At 38.4% G+C, this 16,707-nt stretch overlaps 1 protein-coding gene across 2 annotated transcripts in view; it reads right to left on the bottom strand.

Annotated features, from left to right (window-relative positions):
* The window catches only part of NUCB2 (nucleobindin 2), a 40,794-nt gene extending 24,131 nt beyond the window's left edge, over positions 1 to 16,663 (bottom strand). The window contains exons 1-2 of one of the 2 annotated variants that reach the window (XM_029208209.1): positions 16,549 to 16,663; positions 11,379 to 11,530 (exon numbers count right to left, since the gene is read on the bottom strand). The gene's annotated coding sequence lies outside the window, so the exon portion shown is untranslated. Of the gene's footprint in view, positions 1 to 11,378; positions 11,533 to 16,548 lie in introns of those variants that run through there. The other variant, XM_029208210.1, reaches the window with a different exon arrangement.
* Positions 16,664 to 16,707: the final 44 nt, after the last annotated feature.

Below are 16,707 nucleotides of genomic sequence, written 5' to 3'. Positions count from 1 at the left end.
TTAAGAAAGGGAGAAGAGGGACTTCCCTGGTGGCACAGTGGTTAAGACTCCACGCTCCCAATGCAGGGGGCCCGGGTTTGATCCCTGGTCAAGGAACTAGATCCCACATGCATGCTGCAACTAAAAGTTCACATGCTGCAACTAAGGAGTCCACATGCCGCAACTAAGGAGCTGGCGAGCTGCAACTAGGAGCCCGCCTGCCGCAACTAAGACCTGGCACAACCAAATAAATAAATAAATATTTTTTTTAAAAAAAGAGAAAAGGGAAAACTATTTATTTTTTTCTCTATTAAAATACTAAAGAGCCAAAATTATTTCTGGATATAATATTTAAATTAGCTTCAATCGAATTTTGAAAATAAGTTGCTCTATGAACATAAATTGATTAAAAGAGACAAATAACTGGCTACAAGTATTCTCTTAACCTTCCTAGACATTATTTTATCATAGCCAATAGTCTTATGTTAAAATTCTGTTTGGCCAATAATTTTTCAGATAAATAGGTCGATAAAATATCAAGCAGGATGTAACAGCATTGAAGCAAAAGAGGAAAAACTATTGTTGGTCCCGCAATATTATTCAAACCTTGCTTATTCAGCTTCTACTTCATAACGATCTTTGTAGCTCCAGAGGATCTACTACAAGAATAAGAATGAATAAAAAGCTCATACTTAATTGATTTTATATAGAGAGAGTGATATTAGGATCCAAGTCAAAAATAATGGTCTGACCATCAAACTGGAATATGCATTATTAATTTAGAGACTCCCAAACTTAGCTGGCCATGGACTTTTTTTTAAAGTAACATGTTTTTATCTACAGAACACAATTTGGAAGAGTACATTGCCTCATTTTCACCACAACCCTACGTAATACATAGAACAGTGACTCATTTTATATATGAAGAAATTTTTAATGGAAACAAATCACTCAAAGAGCATTGTCTTGCATTAACAAAATCACTAGAATCCACATTGTAGTGCTATTTCTAGTATATCAAATTTTTTAGCATCTTTATTGAGATATAATTCACATGCCATAAAATTCACCCATTTAAGGTACAGGATTTGACTATTCTATAAAGATGCTACTCAAAGTTTAGTTCTCAAACCTGAAGGATAAAATCATCTGGGAGCTTGTCAGAAATGCAAATTCTCAGCCTGCAGCCAAGACCTCTGAAATCAGAATCTCTGGGGTGGGGACCCAGAATCTGTTTTAACAAACAATCCAGGTGATCCACCTATATACATATGCTCAAGACCAAGATTCACTCTTCTCTAGGACACTAGTTCAACATGATTGCCGTGAATAAATGTTTTTTATAATGAAATGTTTGGGAGATACTGGCTCAATGAAGCTAAATAAGTTTCCATCTTCATAAGACTTTCAGAACTTCAGATCGGCTACTCTGCATTATGAATCTCCAATAGAAGGATGGTTTGTTTCTCCACAGAATCTTTTCCTAACCATGAATTAGCTCCTCTTCCCACAATTATTTTTTATGACAACAAAGTTTACTTCTCATTCATGCTTCATGCCCACTGTAGGTACATGTTTTAGTTTTGCTCTTTTGAGATACAATTTACATGCTATAAAACTTACCCTTTTCAATTGTACAATTCAGTGGTTTTTAGTATATTCACAAGGCTGTGCAATTATCACCATTATCCAATTTTAGAACATTTTCATCACTCTAAAAAGAAACCCCATACCCATTAGTAGTCACTCCCCACTCCCCCTATTCTCTCAGTCTCTGGCAACCATTAATCTACTTTCAGTCTATATAGATTTGCCTATTCTGGACATTTCATATAAATGAAATCATAAAACATGTGGTTTTTTGTACCCAGCTTTTTTCATTTAGCATTGTTTTCAAGGTATAACCATGTTGTAACACGAATCAGCACTGCATTCTTTTTTTTTTGGCTGCATTGGGTCTCGTTGCTGCGCGCAGGCTTTCTCTAGTTGCGGGGAGCGAGGGCTACTCTTCATTGGGGTGTGCAGGCTTCTCATTGCAGTGGCTTCTCTTGTTGCAGAGCACAGGCTCTAGGCTCGCGGGCTTCAGTAATTGTAGCATGCAGCCTCAGTAGTTGCAGCATGTGGGCCCTAGGGTGTGCAAGCTTCAGTAGTTGTGGTGCATGAGCTCAGTAGTTGTGGCTCGCGGGCTCTAGAGCGTGGGCTCAGTAGTTGTGGCACACGGGCTTAGTTGCTTTGAGGCATGTGGGACCTTCCTGGACCAGGGATCGAACCCGTGTCCCTGCATTGGCAGGCAGATTCTTAATATCTGTGCCACCAGGGAAGTCCCAGCACTTCATTCTTTTTTACAGCTGAATAGATTTGCCATTGTATGGATATTCCACATTTTGATTATCAATTCATCAGTTGATGGACATTTGGGTTATTTCTACCTTTTTGGCTAGTATGAATAATGCTACTATGAACATTTGTGTTCAGGTTATTGTGTTAGCATATTTTGAATTCTTTAGGTTGTATACCTAGGAGTAGAATTGCTAGGTTAATTCCATAACTCCATGTTTAATTTTTTGAGGAACTGCCAAACTGTTTTCCATAGCAGCTGCACCTTTTTCCACTACCACCAGCAATATATGAGGATTCTAATTTTTCCACATACTAACCAACACGTGCTATTGTCTATCTTTTTTACTATAGCCACCCTACTGGGTGTGAAGCGGTATCTCACTGTGATTTTGATTTGCATTTCACTGGCTAATGATGTTGAGCATCTTTTCAAGTATTTATTAGCTATACCTTTTACCTTTTAAAAAATTAATTTAAAAATATTAAGTTAGTTGTTTTTTAAAAAACTCTGAATTGAAAGTTTTGTTTACCTTTGCAAGTCCCATATGCCACTGTAAACAGGCTGACCAAATGACCATTAAACAACGTAAAAGTTTTAAGTGTAATCATGGTTGAAAGGCCCAAGTTATGACTTAACTGCTCAAGTCAATTTTGATGTCTTCTACACACACTTCTGGAGCTTAATTAAGTCTCCGCAGCCCCTAACATGGTACCTGTACAGTTAGAAAATGAATAATTGCTAAAATGGTTTGAATAGTCTCTATATAATAATGTATACAGAGAAAGTCAGCTCAGGGATACACCTCCATAACTTCATTTTGCAGACCCCATCAGGAACTGTGATTATCCCTTGATGTGGTCAATCCAGAGTTCAAAAGAATCTTTCAGGACTTCCCTGGTGGTGCGGTGGTTAAGAATCCACCTGCCAATGCAGGGAACACAGGTTCAATCCCTGATCTGGGAAGATCCCACATGCCGCGGAGCAGCTGAGCCTGTGCACCACAACTACTGAGCCTGTGCTCTAGAGCCCGCGGGACACAACTACTGAGGCTGTGTGCCACAACTACTGAAGCCAGCATGCCTAGAGCAACAAGAGAAGCCACCACAATGAGAAGGCTGTGCACCACTACGAAGAGTAGCCCCTGCTCGCTGCCACTAGAGAAAGCCCTTGTGCAGCAATGAAGACACAACACAGCCAAAAAAAAATAAAATTAAAAAAAAATACATTAAAAGAATCTTTCATACAGACTTCTCCCCTCCACCTGTGTCATCTCCGATGTCTCTTAGGCTCCCCTTTTCCCACCATACAACACACGTACACATTAACAAGCAGTTCCGTCTTAGCAACTGGCAGCTATGTCACATACCTTGAAATATGCTCTTTTTTTTATAGTGTCCACCTTTACTTCAATACACAATAGAAGCTGAGAGTAATAAAAATAAACTATAGATAAATCCAATCTTGGAAGTGGAATCTCTTTACCAATTTGTCACTTCTGCTCTCTTACTCTTCTTTCAAGTCTACCATAAATACGAAGAGAGTCAAGCAAGAATGTGTTTGTGTTTGTATATATGAATGTGTCTATGTGTCTGTGTCCTGACAGCATCTCAAAGTGACAGAAAGTCTCTGGGCATCTACTCTAAAATACTGACTGAATTTATGGTTCATAAACATTTCACTGGGTCCCAGGCTTATTATAAATAACAATAGAAACCATCTATTGAGTGTCTACTATGTAGCAAGCAGTATGCCAAACTTTTTTATTATATTAACTAATCTATTTCTTATAATGGCCCTGTGAAATAAATATTATTATTCCCATTTTATAGTACAGGAATCTGAAACATATCAGTTAAAAAACTTGATCTGGGTCACACAGCAGTAAATCGTAGATCCAGAGATTGGACCTGGGAGTGACTGACTTCAAAGAGTATGCCTGCTTTTAAGCACTGGTTCTCAAAGTGTGGTCCCTGAACGAGCAGCATCTGCACCACCTGGGAATTTGTTAGAAATGCAAATTATCAGGGCTTACTCCAGATCTTCTAAATCAAAGAATCTTTGAGGAGGGTGAGGAAGAGAAGAGGGGGGGCAAAATCTGTTTTAACAAGCCCTATAGGTGATTCTGAGGCATGCTAACACTTGAGGACATACTGCCTCTCCTTAGCTCTATTATTCACAAACCTCTTCTACTATGAGAGACAAAGAGAATGCGTATCTGAAAAGTAAATTTGGATCCTCAAGGAAATGAAAGTCAGGTGTTACATCTAAGAAGGGTAAGGCAAAACTAAATTTAGGTCTATATTCTAATTCCAGCTGTACCATTCACTTGCTATGTGATCATAGGTCAGTCAATTAACTTTCCCTGCTTGTTTCCTCATTTTTTTAAATAATGAATTTTTTTAAAGAGACTTTAACTAGACTTCAGTATTCTTTAAGCTCTTAGATTCTATTATCAGCTTATTCTTTTGAATAATGTGTAGATCTTTTCTGTTACATTATCAGAAATACTACTAAAATTGTTTGTACTCACACCAATTGTAAGAAATTAAATTATATAATTTATAAATGTCTTTAAACCAAACACTGCTTATTCAGCCAGATGAAAATTACCTTGGTAGATCAAATAGAAGATCTGGGTGCTGGGATACAAAGAATACAAAAATCAACTACCAAAGAAAGCTCCTATCTAGATAAAATAAGAATGAAGTAAAGCCAGGAATGTTTCACACTTCCCATACAGAGTGTGAGACACTGTACACTTTAAAAAGAGTGAATTTTATGATATGTGAATCATATTTCAACTTTTTTTAAAGTAATGAAAAATAGAGCAAAAAATCTGAGCTTATAAAATAAAATGCGAACATTAAAAAAGGAACAAATACAATTTACAAATATCATTTACCTACAAAAGTATAGAGGTTTTAGAACTAGCCATGCTCTGTAACTTTTCATAATTATCCAATTTTTACATTCTTAATGATTTTTGTCTGTTTGTCCTATCATACTACAAAAGTGAAAATCTTGCACTTTAATTTTGGATTTATCTGTTTTTCCTTATAATTCTGTCCGTTTTCATTTGAATATTTTGAGGCTATGTTATAAAATGTACACAAATTTGGGCTTCCCTGGTGGCGCAGTGGTTGAGAGTCTGCCTGCCGATGCAGGGGACACGGGTTCGTGCCCCGGTCCGGGAAGATCCCACATGCCACAGAGCGGCTGGGCCCGTGAGCCATGGCCGCTGAGCCTGCGCATCCGGAGCCTGTGCTCCACAACGGGAGAGGCCACAACAGTGAGAGGCCCGCGTATCGCAAAAAAAAATGTACACAAATTTAAGATTTTCTAGGTTTCTGGTGGGTTTAATCTTTTTCACATTTGAGTGACCTTTATACCCCAATTTGCCTTAAGGTCTATTCTGACAGTAATATAGTATAATCAGTTCTCTTTTGATTAGTGTGTAGATACACACAAACACACACACGCACATTCTCACACACTTTATTTTATTTATTTTTTCCATTCTCTAATAAATTTTCTTTTATTTGTATGATAAAGACCAGTTATATATAAAAATGTGTCATATTTTGGGTTTTTTTGGTTATTTTGAAGTACACTTGGTAAGGATGAAATCTTCCTAGCTCATATTTTTATTTTTTTAACTTTTTATTTTATATTGGAGTATAGCCGATTAACAATGTTGTGATAGTTTCAGGTGCACAGCAAAGGGACTCAGCCATACATATGCATGTATATCCATTCTCCCCCAAACTCCCCTCCCATCCAGGCTGCCCCATAACATTGAGCAGAGTTCCCTGTGCTATACAGTAGTTCCTTGTTGGTTATCCATTTTAAACATAGCAGTTCATACGTTTTTTTAAAATTCAGCCTAATAATCTTTCCAACTAGAGTATTTTCTCTGTTTATATTTAATCAAATTACTGACATTGTACTTAATTCCTCAGTTTAACATCTCAGAAATCAGAGTGTTTTTCAGTTAATGGAATATTAAAATGTGGTTGACTAAGTGGCAATACCAACATAATCTTTACTGCCTGCACATGCATGAACTTTATTATAGCTATTCCTACTTCCATCACTTCAGACTGAGTTTTTGCATTTTGGGTACTTCAGAAATTGAATTTAATTGCCATTTAAAATATCTTCAAAAGGATTAAATTGTGATTTGGCATTGAAATGAAAACCTATTCTGGGGAATTCCCTGGTTGCCTAGTGGTTAGGATTCTGGGCTTTCAATGCCGTGGCCCAGGTTCAATCCCTGGTCGGGGAATGAGATACCGCAAGCCTCGCGGCCAAAAAAAAAAATATTTTGTAAACATAGAAATGAAGCAGCTGATATTAGTGAAGCAAATATTTGATGTTAAAGAAATAACAGCAACTTTACATTTTCTTGTAAAAGAACATTTAAGTGCTTCACCTGACTTTTAGACAGGAAGATACCAACAAATAGACAAAGCTGCCTTACATTTTGAGATGCAACAAGATTATCTATGACCAGCCAAACAATGCAAGTGAAGGCAGTAGAAACTGACAATGCCTCCAACAAATAAAAAATAAATTATAGAACATGAGGCTGATTTGATGGATTCATGAATCGTTAAGGCAAATGGTAATTTGTCAGAGACTTCCTATCAAGACTAAACAGAAGCTGCATGATTTCCATGTAATCTGACGAAGAAACAAAGCTGAATTTAGTCAATAGGAAATGCTGAAAAAATCCTGATGTTCTTCACAGGCCTCAAAATGATATGCTAATGCTAAAGGTACTAAAGAGATCGATATCCTGAGAATGGGTTACATAGGGAATAGCATATCACTGAAACACTAGCATGAGCACCTATGGCCAAAAGTTGCTGCCATATTAAATTTTAAACTACAAAAGCATTTCCCAAAAACGTTACTGTGTATGTAAAAGAGGGATTATGGCTGAGTTAAAGGAAGGCTAGCTAAATCTGGTTTGAATGTTCAAGAGCCTTTCGTGGTCTGCCAAGGGTATGAGTTTAGTTCTTGATGCATTCTGAGGCTGCATACATGATGCCTGGGATTGTTTTAAAAATAATCTGGGGGCTTCCCTGGTGGCGCAGTGGTTGAGAGTCTGCCTGCTGATGCAGGGGGCACAGGTTTGTGCCCTGGTCCGGGAGGATCCCACATGCCGCGGAGCGGCTGGGCCCGTGAGCCATGGCCACTGAGCCTGCGCGTCCAGAGCCTGTGCTCCACAACGGGAGAGGCCACAGCGGTGAGAGGCCCGCGTACCGCAAAAAAAAAAAAAAAAGAATAGGTTGCTGGAAAGGTATCACAACTTGTTGTTATTCCTGATGCCATGTCTAGACAAACTATAACCCCTCAACATTTTAGTCAATAAACCACTGAAGGAGAGGTTGAGGAAAGAAGATGAATCTGACAACTTTCCACTGTCATCTTTTGAAAAGCACTGGCATCAAAGCTTGCAAAATGAATGTCAGAGGCTTGGAAGAAAATTCCAGGCAAATGGTCTTAAAGAAATTCCCAGAATAAAATTACCCTCACTCTTCACAGTAGAGAGAACAATGTCGTGTGGGAAAACACAAACATTCACAATTCTGAATCAAGAAAGCATTTCAAAAGACTCAGACTATGAATGTGAAAAAGCCTTAGGAATACCTTAACCAATTTATTTAACTTGTAATTTCTTTATGTATCTGCAAAAGTGATGTGAGAAAAATCTATATGTTTAAATGAATCTTAAAAAGCACTTTCGGTAAACACAAAATGAAATTATAAGTGATAAAGCACAGTGTAATAATTTAACTGGCAGTATGTGTTCTATATAGTATAAACTGGTGTCTTAATATCAATGGAGTCTTAGAGTTGATGAAACACCATCTTCTTTTGGGCTTTCTATTTATCCTGCCCCTTTAATATTTATCTCCTCTCCTTTCTTGCCTGTTTTTTAAAATTTTGTTTTTGATTGATGAGGAATTTTTAAAATACATTTTTCCCTTCTATTAGTTTCTAATCTTTTACTGTTTATTCTAGGAATAATTAGGACAATTAACTTACTGAAGTCTATAGCTAATTAAAACATTTACTCCTTAATAAGCCCTCAATAAATGTTAACTGTTATAACAAAAGAAATGAAAATTTTTCTAGCTCATTAGGTAGAAAAGTAACGATACAAAGATGTCTTTAATAATGTCAAATGTGTCAGAGATAGGTTTACAGATTTTCATTAACCCAATAATATACAAATGTCCATACAAAAGAAGGAGAGATGAACGATAAGGAGAGGCAATGGAAAGAAAGGGAGACTAATTTACTTCTCTTCCACTATCAGGTTAGTTAAGAATGGCCTTCTCCTTTCTTTTATCACTCTCTTCTTCCATAAGAACAGAGTCCTAAAGAGGAAATACTGGGCCAAACTAGCTGGCTGACACAGCAGACTGATCCAAACCAGGATAGACTGAAAATTAACGCTCTGAAGTAGGATAATGTGAAATTCTAAATCAGGCAGTGATCTCAAGACAGCATGGAGGGATTTCCCTGGTGGTGCAGTGGTTAAGAATCCACCTGCCAATGAAGGGGACATGGGTTCGAGCCCTGGTCCGGGAAGATGCCACATGCCGCAGAGCAACTAAGCCCCTGCTGCATGACTACTGAGCCTGCGCTCTAGAGCCTGTGAGCCACAACTACTGAACCCATGCACCACAACTACTGAAGCCCGCGTGCCTATAGCCCGTCCTCCACAACAAGAAAAGCCACCGCGATGAGAAACCTGCGCAACACAAGGAAGAGTAGCCCCCACTCACTGCAACTAGAGAAAGCACGTGCACAGCAAAGACACAACACAGCCAAAAAATAAATTTAAAAAAAAAGACAGCATGGAAAGCACTGATCCCAAAGGCATTAGAGCCTCAAGAAAAATTACAAAATAAGCAGAGTTCTTGGGACTTCCCTGGTGGTCCAGTGGTTAAGAATCTGCCTTCCAATGCAGGGGACACAGATTCAATCCCTGGTTGGGGAACTAAGATCCCATATGCCGCGGGGCAACTAACCCTGTGCGTCACAAAGAGAGAGAAGCCCGTGCACCACAAGACCCAGCACAGCCAAAATTAAAAAAAAAAAAAAGCAGAGTTCTTAAGCCTCTCCTAACATGCAGTAGATACAAAATAATTTCCCTAAATGTCCAAGTCCTAAAAATAAGTTTAACTCTCCTTCCCTGTCTCCACCAAATCAAAATTCCCATTCATAAACAGAGGCACATTTCTCAACTACTGATTCGTACCAGTAATTATCCAGATTAAGTTTACTTGGGGTGTGTATGTGTGTGTGCGTTTCTCAAGAGTTTCCTGTTTTGCTTGTTTGTAAGGAGAAAAACCCTGGAAGTGATTAAAAAGCATGGTCACGGGTGAGAAGTGTGAAGAGTACAAAAAACTGAAACTAGTTTGTCTCTCTTTCCTTTTGTTTCTCTTCTTCCTCCTTCATCCATCTCTTTCTCCCTCCCCCAATGCTCCTCTTTTACTCCTATTCCTTTTAAATTTAAGACTGAATTGAAGTATGTTTTCTTTAATCTGTTGTATGCTATTTATTAATTTAACAAATATTTACTAAGTACTCACTGTATTCCAGCCATTATGCTGGATACAAAGGTAAGTGAGATAGACATGGTCCCTACCCTCACAGAGTTTTCAATCTAGTGTGGAAGGCAGCCTATTAAGTAAACAATTGCAATTTGAAAAAAGCTGCTTACAAAGCAACATGCAGCATGATCCTTTCTGTTAATTGAAAAAATTTTAAGGCATTAAAATAGTATTCAGCAAATAAGACGTTTTCAGTCAGGTGACTAAAAATGCTAAATGTCTTAATTTGCTCCTTATATTCCTTCTAATATTCTTAAAAGATTCACTGAATCTTTAGGTTCTTCCCCCATCCAATTTCCATTTCCTAAATTTCAGTTTCCTTTTCTCAAAACTTTATTTCAATTCACTTTCTTTACAGATATAATGGTAATTGAATCATTTCATGTGACAAGTATAGGGTATATTTACATAATATTTACCCAAAAAGGTCTGGAAGGAAATAAAATATTGGTATACCTAAGTAAGTTAAGCAAGGGCTAGTAGTTAAGTAAGAGGAAATTTCAAGACGGTTAACAGTTAGGTTGTTTTAAAAAAAACCACAACTTTTAACCAAGAAGAAAGGTAAAAATGTTCATTGCGTGACAACATTGAATTTAAATGTATCTTAAGGTGGATTACACTTTTCAACATAAATTTACTTCCTGATGACTTATTATGTGATACTCTTAGGATAACTTATCTCTGTCTTTTTAGTACTTTGCATAAAGCAAGTGGCTCAATAAATGTTAGCTACACAACCAACATCTACTATTGAACATTTATGGGTAATTTTTTTTAAATAACCAGAACAAATACCCAATCAAGACAGAAAACCTTCTATAATGAATCATGGGATAAACATAACAAAAGAAAAACAGTGTATTAGATGAAAGTTATTTCCTTCTAGAGACAATGGTCAGACTAGAGCTCTGCCATGGCAAACTACTGAAGCTTCTTTGAGTGGTTATCACAGCTTACAGATATCAGAGATGAAAGAGAAAAAGATCCATATTGTGGCAAATACTTCTATTTCCCAGCCAATATCCAAATCTTCCCTTCCTCTTCAATAACAAAAGCCCAGTTTTATTCAGGGCAGCCATGTATCCAGCTACATTTCCCTGCTTCCCTGGTAGCCTGAGCTTTGGTTCAGGATAATCTCCTTAAAGGGAGAGGATGCATCCTTCTTTGTCTTTGCCTTGCTGCCTGGAACTCTGCTTTGACAGTTAGAGCTCTGGCAGCTATTTTGGACTACGAGGACCAGGGCCACATCTTAGGAACAGCAGATCAAAGAACTGGAAAAAGTTTAGGTCCCTGGTGACTTTATGAAGCTACTACACCTATCCTAGGCTGCTTACTTCAAGAATTACTTTACACGAGAAAATAAATATTTTATGTTGAAGCCACCACTAAGTCTGTTTTCATTTTTGCTTTCTTAACTGATCGCTTACCTTCAAACAGGTAAAGAATTTTTATCTCCTTTTTACAGATCAGGCAACTGAGATCCAGAGAGGTAAGATGACTTGCACAAGATCAGTTAGTGAAGAGGTGGGTCTGGCTCCTGGCTCAATGCTTTTTTGCAAGAACTGACTCTTAACAGGTTCTAAATATATGTAAAAAAAAAAAAAAAAAAATTAAAAATAAACATAAATTTAGCCTTATTACAGTGGTAATGGCACATGACAGTGTAAACATTTGTCAAATCCTGTGATAAGAAAAGGTGCCAAATTTCTATAAAGTGGAATGAGACTGTATCGTATTCCAGTGGGGGAAGGGAAAGAAATATATTAACTAAACAGAATCAAAGACCAGAATAAGCAAAGATACTCATTTATTGTACCCAGGTTTTACCATATTGCTCCTCTTTTAAATAACTAAGAAAAGTTCAAATTAAAAGCTTATTTTCCTCTGCAATGAGACTTCAATATATAGGGTAAGTTTCCCCATTAAATCCTTAATTGGAATTTTTCTTAAAATCTTTATCTGGAATCTTTTTTTAATCTTAGCACCACTTTTAAAAATTAACCTTGGCCCCAGCCTCAGACATAGTGATCAGTAATAAAGCAAAACATCTCAAAATCTTTTTCGAAATCCACTACCTAACTGTAAAATACAAGGCAGTTAGCTCATGTGCAAACTCACCAGTGAACATAATTATTTCTAAGCAGTATGTAAAGAAAATAAGGAAATAAAATATCTTCAAGTTTTAAGAACACAGATTTATTTCTTTTCATGGTACTATATTTAACATAAAATTATCTAAGCAGGAGAGTAATCATATGCATGTAATATGTCGGAAAGGCACATGACTTTTATGAACACAGCATGGTCAAAAGTAAACAGCAGGGCTTCCCTGGTGGCGCAGTGGTTGAGAGTCCGCCTGCGGATGCAGGGGACACGGGTTCGTGCCCCGGTCTGGGAAGATCCCACATGCCACGGAGCGGCTGGGCCTGTGACCCATGGCCGCTGAGCCTGCGCGTCCGGAGCCTGTGCTCCGCAATGGGAGAGGCCACAGCAGCGAGAGGCCTGCGTACCGCAAAAAAAAATAAAAAAACCCAGCAGATTTAATCCTAAACACTCTCATTTACTGGCAAGCTATTTGACTCTGTGAGTCTCGATTTTCCTATCTATAAAATTGAACTAATACTTCTCCATAAGTTTTTGACTGGATGAAAATAAGAATGAATACAATGTAACTAGCACAGTACTGGCAATAGTAAATGCTCCATAAACAGTAATGCCCTTCCTGTCTTGAAAATTTAATATCTATATATTTAAATTAAATCTGTGCTGTAAACACCCAAAGTCATTGAACTTAAAAAGCAATAAACCAGTTTGACATACAACCTTAAATGTCATTTTTTGAAAGGCCATGTTAGAGCTCTCCTCTGAGCATTGCCATAGCCAAAGTCCTGATGCAGCTGTAGGCCAACGAAAAGAATACATCCAACAAAAGAAGAAAACAATCTCTTCCTCCCTGGAATTAAAACAGAGCTTCTGGGCTTCCCTGGTGGCGCGGTGGTTAAGAATCCGCCTGCCAGTGCAGGGGACATAGGATCGAGCCCTAGTCCGGGAAGATCCCACATGCCATGCAGCAACTAAGCCCATGCGCCACAACTACTAAGCCTACGCTCTAGAGCCCATGAGCCACAACTACTGAGCGCAGCATGCTGCAAGTACTGAAGCCCACGCGTCTACAGCCCGTGCTCCGCAACAAGAGAAGCCACCGCAATGAGAAGCCCGTGCACCTCAACAAACGGTAGCCCCCGCTCGCAGCAACTAGAGAAAAGCCTGCGAGCAGCAGCGAAGACCCAACGCAGCCAAAATAAACAACTAAATAAATAAAATTAAAAATAAAATAAATATATGAAAAAAAGAAACTTTCTAAAATTAAAAAATTAAAAAAAATAAAACATCAGATGTATGACCAGCTGAGCTGGACTCCAACCCTTTCCTGTATCAAGATATCAGCATAGATCTTAGCGTCTCTGCTGCTCATATCTGTAGAAAAGGACACCAATCAAGAAAACCAGTATATTGCCTTTTTTTTCCAACCTTAAAAGACAATTTCAGTATTCTTTTTTTTAAATTAACCATTCTTTTAATTGAAGTATAGTTAATTTACAATATTGTGTTACTTGCAGGTATACAGCAAAGTGATTCAGTTATATGTATATTTATATTTATTCTTTTTCAGATTCTTTTCCACTATAGGTTATTACAAGATATTGAATATAGTTTCCTATGCTATACAGTAGGTCCTTGTTGTTTATTTTATATATAGTAGTGTGTATAGGTTAATCTCAAACTCCTAATTTATCTCTCCCTCTCCCCTACAGTATCCTTGATGATAAGGCTTCTGAAAAGCAGATACTGTTGCTCATATGTATACTCAATAAACATATGAGCAACAGTAAGAATTTTAAATTTATTAAAATTACAATGTCTTCATTATTTACACATACTGTACTTCAATAATTAAAATACAGTATGTCAAGAAGCTCTGCCAAAAAAACAAAGAAAAAACAAACAAACAAAAAACTGCCAAAAATAAAAGCATGCAACTGCTATCTCATTTTCCATTAGGCTGCTTTAAATTTTTAAAATCAGAGAATGCTGGGACCAGAAATGATCTTAGAGGTTGTTCGGGTCAGACCCTACTTTTATAAAAGGTTATAAGGCACAGGGAGGTTAACTGAGTTGGCCAAGATCATTTGGCAGAGCCAGGATTGGAATCTGGCCATTTAATTCTAATTAAATGTACTTTTTACCATATTGTGGTGGTTTTTAAAAATTTTAGATTGAAAATCATTAAAGTGATCAACACTTTTCCTTGAATAAATTATTTTAAATTGTTAGGAGCCTGTTTTTTAAAGCCTATAAACTAATTGCATGTATTAAATATAAAAATAACAATTTCCCCTTTCTAGACCTTCAATTATTTAGAAAAAGTTAATCACCTATCATGCCAAATATAGTCAACTCAATTACAATACTTAAAAGATTATTGACTTTAAGAATTATTTTCAGTACATTTTGAAATCCTACACTTGATTCCTCCAGCTACCCAGTACACTTTTGCACACTTCAGTCATCTAAAACGTCCTTAGAAAGTGGAAAGCAATTTAAATATTATTCTAAATAACACAAAATTAGTTTGGTATGTCTATAGAGGTACATAACATATCCCAAAATAAAAAGACACTGGTATTGATCATGTTACTGATACTCTATATTAGTGCCCATAATCAATAACTAGTGTTTTGAAAGGTACCTTTATTGCCTTAATTGTGCATTTCATTTTAACTGGTATTTACAGAGCACAAACCAACTTGGCAAAAAGCATACTGAAAGGGTATATACAAAATGTGTGGTATGAACAATAAGTACCTCGGGAGATCATAGAAAGGTAAACACAACATGGACTTCACCCTTGCAAAATAGGTAAAACTAGAATAGAAGGAGAACAACATAGGTAACCACAAGGAGACAAATGAATTTTTCACTTATCTTGAAAAGCTGGACCAGATCATGGAGAATTTAAAGACCAAGATGAGAAACAGTAGTTCCTATGGTTTTTTTGTTTGTTTGTTTTTTTGCTGTATGCGGGCCTCTCACTGTTGTGGCCTCTCCCGTTGTAGAGCACAGGCTCCGGACGCACAGGCTCAGCGGCCATGGCTCACGGGCCCAGTCGCTCCGCGGCATATGGGAGCTTCCCAGACCGGGTCACGAACCCGCGTCCGCTGCATCGGCAGGCGGACTCTCAACCACTGCACCACCAGGAAAGCCCAGAAGTTCCTATGTTTACCCTAATAACAAGAGGGATATTATTTGAGATTTCATTTCTAATTCTAATTTCCATTTTTTTCTTAAAATTTTGACTCTACTAACTGAGGAAGAATTGTTGAAACATCTGTTTGTTCAACGTTTGTTGAACTTGGTTTTCAAGTTTTGTAAAACAAGAACTAACACTCGGCTTAAATCAGAATGAGTCTCGAGGCAATATCTATGAGGAACAAGATGCAAGAATCTGGATATTGGCTGACACTATTCAACAGAATTTACCAGGGAAGGTCTTAAGAAACAAGTAATTTAAGTAGGCTGTAAAAGAAGCTATAAGTTAATGGATCCAAATCTATTATACCACTAGTCATGCTACTTTTAATGAATTCCTTAAAGCAAATATCTCATCAATTCTTTCAGTTCTTATAAGGAAAGTCCACAATCTCCTTCAGACAACATTGAGTATCAGATATAATTGCATTTAACCTCCCTTCTCCCTCCTCCCCCCTTTTCTAACCCAGGTAATATATAGTTTGGTGTTCATATTCACTCATGAATTTAATAGCCTTAATAAAAGGCGTAGACGGCAGCACTTACTTATTCAATTGTGTAAATGGACATTATCCAATTTAGGAGTTTAGTGGACACTGAGACTTTCAAGAGGTTCTGTCTCCCAGAAATGAGAGTAATGGTTCAATGGTTTATGTTCATATTTTCTTTCTTGACATTATAAAATAATTGCCATCCAAGACCACTGCCAGCACCAACCACAACAATAACCACATTTTACTCAGTCACTATTTAGCAGGTGCAACAAGGAAGTACCATCCTTCTCAAACCCTGTACCATCATCTCACACCTAATGATTTGTCACTTAGGGAAAACAATACCACACCTGGCACGAACTTTCTCCTCCCCTAATGTCAGCGGTTGCCGGCTGAACAGAACCGGCAGAAGAGCAGGATTCACCGGCCTATCTTAGCTCCTGCGCCTCAGCCGGTGTGAGCATCAGTCTCACCAGGGGGCACCTCCCTCGCCCATCAACCTGCCAAGGCTGGGCTGGAGCCCAGACTGGGACTTGGACCTGCACTCACCCCCCGCCTGCTCCTCGCCAGGAGCCTGCCACTTTCATCGACCGCAAAGAAAGCATGGGTGCCCGGCAGCGAGTGGAACGGAGAAAGAGACCCCGCGTCTCAAGCTCGAGCTGGAAGCCACTCTCCACCGTGCCCGCCCAACCGTGGAGCTCCCACCATCCTTACTGCCGGGGCAGGGTAGGCGAATACCTGAGCTTTAGCTCAGGACTCACCCCAGCCTCCCGCGGTGCAGATCCTCACCCACCTCGAGACCGCCGGCCTTACGAAGCCGCGTCTCCACACGCGAAGCTCCGCCTGCTGAACGCTTGCAGCGACCTGCCTCTGCAGCCCCCAGCCGGCAGCTCTGCTCTGTACTTCTACCCACCGCGCGCTCCCGCCTCCTTGCTGCCATGGCGACCGCCCC

Source organism: Monodon monoceros, unplaced genomic scaffold (genome assembly GCF_005190385.1).
Source record: "Monodon monoceros isolate NGI ecotype Baffin Bay Population unplaced genomic scaffold, NGI_Narwhal_1 Super_Scaffold_7, whole genome shotgun sequence".
In the NCBI taxonomy this organism is placed as follows: domain Eukaryota; kingdom Metazoa; phylum Chordata; class Mammalia; order Artiodactyla; family Monodontidae; genus Monodon; species Monodon monoceros.
This window is presented reverse-complemented; position numbering and strand designations above follow the sequence as displayed.